Source organism: Leuresthes tenuis, unplaced genomic scaffold, assembly GCF_036924035.1.
Source record: "Leuresthes tenuis unplaced genomic scaffold, fLeuTen1.0.hap1 SCAF_2, whole genome shotgun sequence".
Classification (NCBI taxonomy): Eukaryota; Metazoa; Chordata; class Actinopteri; order Atheriniformes; family Atherinopsidae; genus Leuresthes; species Leuresthes tenuis.
The window spans coordinates 39,820,233-39,824,747 of record NW_027325356.1 but is presented as its reverse complement, the minus strand read 5'-3'; the positions used below and the strand labels follow the sequence as shown (position 1 = coordinate 39,824,747).

The window sequence follows — 4,515 nt, the reverse complement described above, 5'->3', positions numbered from 1 at the left end:
TGACGAGACAAGACATGAATCAAAACATAAATCGTGACATTATCTTTAGATTTGTGGGAACAGTAAGTAAAATAATAATAAACTACAGGGTGTCCGTGCGGTATTAAAAATAATTAAAAGGTAGTAAATCAACTAAGAAAAAATGAAGGCCCTTAAAAAGTATTAAATGTCTGATTGCGAGATATTATAAAGAATAGCATGTGATTTGTTGTAAGTTTGTTTGTTAAAAGTTCAGCAGAATTTATTACATTGACTGTACAGTACAGCTATTTTCTATAGTGCACAGTGGTAGACTCAGGATTGTTCTGTGTAGTTCATGCATTAGAGTTCTCCATCACTATTTCCATCATTTAGAGTTCACAGAGGCCATTAATGAGATCAACGTATATCTGAGGAGAGGGGAGATGTTTTTATTGGCAGATTGTCACACAGCCAGTGGACAGTGGTATTGTTTACAGCATGCGTGTGACACACCAGACCAGATCAAAACACTTGATGTATTTATCAGAGAACATGGTTATATGTGGAATGGTGCTGAAACCTTATGCATTGTGTCATTTCTTTAGTAGATATCAAGTAGCGTAACTCTGACTCTGATTCCACTGCAGCCATCGCATCTTCTCTGAAAGTTGTTTTGGATAAAAACTTTAGCTAAATGATTAAATGTAAATGTAAGTAACTAAGGGATTGACAGTAACATTTATCCATCCATCAATCCTGTTTTTGCTATGAATAGAGGCAAGTTGCGTTGAGGTTTTAAAAAATATTTAGAAGGTATTAAAAAGTTATTAAATGGTATTAAATTTAACCTCTGAATTCCTGCATAAACCCTGTACTAACATGACCCCATGTTAAATTCAACATATCTTCAACGGATTTACACCAAGGATAACAAGACCCAGGGCATCATGGAGAAGTCTCAATGGGATCTGAAAAGGATCCGTTTCCAACACAACAGGCTTACCAGATTTGATGATTTGTGCACATCTACAAGCGGATGCATGAAGCTCTTTTGGGAGAATACAAGGACTCTCTAAAAATCAAGAAGAAGGTATGATATTTTCACTGTTTTTCTGGTGAATGTAAATGTCATTCACATTATTTACTATTACAGACCTCAAATGAATAATAACACAAAAAGTGTTAACTGCAGATAACCGAAAAGAGGTTAAATAAAAACAATACATCTCTCTGTTTATTGTAACAAGACACACAGGGTCGATGTTGAACGGTGGAAACAGAGGAAGCAGGGAATTAGAGGTGTATACGTTACATGAATAACAAATCCCTTTTATTTTGAGAAACCAAAAAACTCGATACAGTAACGACAAGATGTTGCAGTGTTCACCAAAGTGTATCATATTATGTTGTTATATATCATATTATATAAACAGAGGATTTAGTATACCGTTGTGATTATCGGGTTCAGAGGAAGAAGAAGAAGATGTCCAACTGCGACCTCACCAATGGCTGACAGGCGAGGTATTTGATGGTTTAAACGTTACCCACAAGATAAGCAAATATCACATATGTAAGGGATATTGCCCTCAGAGGTGTTCATTATCAGAAATTATTGGTCGACGCGGAGGCGTGAACCGTCCGACGCGAAGCCGTCTGTTGCTTCCGCGAAGTCCATTCATTTCTGATAATGGACACCTCAGAGGGCATTATCCCGCCTATACCATGGTCACTTACGAAAGAAAGAAATATTCAATCAATCATTGATACTTTAATATGTTTTAGACATAAAATCGTGAGTTTTTCTTTTACAAGTGACAGCTGAGCAGACTATTTGATATATCCCTGTGCTAGCGTTGCTAAGCAACTTGGCCAGAGCGACCCGACCGCAGCAGTTGAGCAGTGTAGGGAAGTGAGTTTAATGCTACGTTATGTGATACTTTCTATCATTTCAGAATGTCAGTGCACTACTTACCGTTTGTTTGTCTCCAGAGTGTGATGCAAAATTTTGTTTCAAAGAATCAAAGTACACAGTTTCCTAAATCGTTTTTATTACAGCAAATGTTATTAACCATCCACTCTGATCATCAAATGTGTAGAAAGGAAACCAAGCAAGTAGCCTAAGTATGCAAGACAGACAGACAGGCAATGGTACGCCAGAGGTAACTTAACTATGAACACACTATTTAAAATCATTTAAAATCAAATGCTACATTCCATTGATTGTAACATTTGAAAGCGATTTTAGCATGTCCATCATCGTGGCATTTAATGGACGGATATTTAAAGTTTGTGGCTCGCTACGACCACTGCTTGGGACATTGGAAGATGACAAAATGTTGCTCCATTCCCTGTAATCCTGCAGGCTGCTCTCACAACTATGCCCCGTCGCCTGCATGATCTGGCGAGTTTCCAGCCCGGCGTCAGAGAGACAACCGACAGCTGTGCTTCAGAGGATGTGGTTGGTGTAAACCCGCGACAGACCCACCTGAAATAAACAATAATTAACACACTTAGGCCATATTAAGGCCATAAGAGGGGTCTACATTATTATTAAAATGTAGCTATTGTACAGACCTCTTCGCTGTTTTTTTTTTGCATGTTCCCCAGGTAGTGGATACCCATCGGCTCCCTGGAGTACCACATACCTGATGCCACGGTGATTGAGCGCTTCGGGTTGAGATAAAACAATTTTGCATCTGGTGGACATTTGGAGATGTACTTTGTAAAACTTTTTAGTGGACACAGGGGATCCATGGGCCAGGCGAACATGAACCCTCTAGGTTTTCCTTGTGTGGGTCGTTCGGATCTTTATGATTTTATTTCTGAGGATTATGAGCTAGGCTGACGTTTTCAAAGCCATCAAACAGTCGCAAAATGTCATTGAAAGCAGGGGCAGTGTAGCTTTCAAAGTTGATGTCCATGTCTTTGTCAGCCAGGAAGTCTCTTAGTGTTTAACTGCCCGTGTCGTGGTTTTCTTTGTGTTTATCTCGTCCTTGTCATCCTCTAATTTATTCAATTCCTCCGGTGTTACCTCCTTGTGTCGCTTCTCCTTTTTCTTTTCATATTCTCTTCTCTCTTTTACTTCTGCTGCATCCCAGTCTTCAAAGTTATCATCTTCACCAAACAAGTTAAAAGAAATGATAAAATCACTCATGTTTTTGTCTGTCTTGTCTTTGTGAGAAATAAATTGCGAAATAACGTTGAGTCTCCGTTGCCATGGTTACCAACTAGCGTTTGAGCCAGCGCAATAATTTAGAACTGACATCAAGCAATTTGACCGGAATGTCTCTCCTAGGTGTCCATTATCACTTTTTAACCTACGCTCTCCAGCCAATCAGAATCGAGTATTCACCCAGATCATGGTATTGTTATCAGTTGTTATGCATATTTCATTGGAGTAATTATTAATTTTAAAAAAGTAAACACCATTCCATACAATGACATAGTACTTGTTGTGGATTTAAAATTGTTGTTTGATCAACTGTCCTGTCTTCTTTCATGTTAGGTTATGGAGAGTCTATTCCATTTTTATGCCAAACAGCTCAACCTTGGAAGGGCCATTTTCCTCCTCAACCATTACACATCTGTTGTGATACTCTTTGGAACAGCAGACAGAGTCAGACAGCACAGCCTGCGAAGGGTAAGCAAATAAGCCCGTTTTCATTCCTCTATCCCGTGCAGACCTCAAGATGCCTAACTAAAATATTTGAAATTAATTATGTGTGTTGAAGGATTTTGTTTATGTAGTGTAAGAATTTAAGTTAATCATTTTTGAGAATGTGATGTTTCATTAAAGAGAAATGTCATTTTTATTGAGAATTATTTGATGTGTGTTTATTTCCATTACAGACTGACTTCAACAACTACACTGAAAAAAAGAACATGTTGGACTAACTAAATTCAATTGTGGACATTGGTTGCACACAGATGTTTTGCTTTGGCAGCAACTTAAACAATTGAGTTAAATTAACACAAGTTATTCATGTTCAATAAACCTGTGTATTTTGTGTTGATACAGTGTGATTAAAACATGTTTTGATAAAGTAAATTGAGCTCTTGGAACATTTTAATCCTTCACAATTGTATCACTTTATTTCAACACGATTCAATAACTTACTCTAATACTATTAGGTCACTTAAATACTACACGTTATTTTCATATTACATGGTAGTATTATATTCTAGTGTGAATTACACAATTTTACAATGGAAGCTTTAAAACAGATAGTTTGTATTCTCTGAGGATGGTTGCCTGTAACCACTAGTAACCTTTCAAAATAAAATGTTTAATTTCACTGCAGTGACAGTTGGTAAAGAATTGAACTGACGCTACTGTTCTACTGTAATACAAATCAACAGTGAACAAGTAATGTCAGTTTTTCAGTGTTTTACCAGCTCAGACACAGAATGGGAATTAGACCTTTTCTTTTGAAAAAGGTTACAGGCACCCATCTTCGGAGAGAACAATATAAACATCATGTTCAAGGTCTCCATTGTCAAGATTAAATTAAATAACAATTGTAACTGTAAACAATTCGAGGTAACTATAGAACT

At 37.2% G+C, this 4,515-nt stretch overlaps 1 long non-coding RNA gene across 1 annotated transcript; it reads left to right on the top strand.

Annotated features, from left to right (window-relative positions):
- The first annotated feature begins 963 nt into the window (after positions 1-963).
- LOC140302474 (uncharacterized) lies at positions 964-3,978 on the top strand. The gene is made up of 3 exons (XR_011914970.1): positions 964-1,051; positions 2,324-3,601; positions 3,811-3,978. It is a non-coding gene; the product is annotated as an uncharacterized lncRNA (long non-coding RNA).
- Positions 3,979-4,515: the final 537 nt, after the last annotated feature.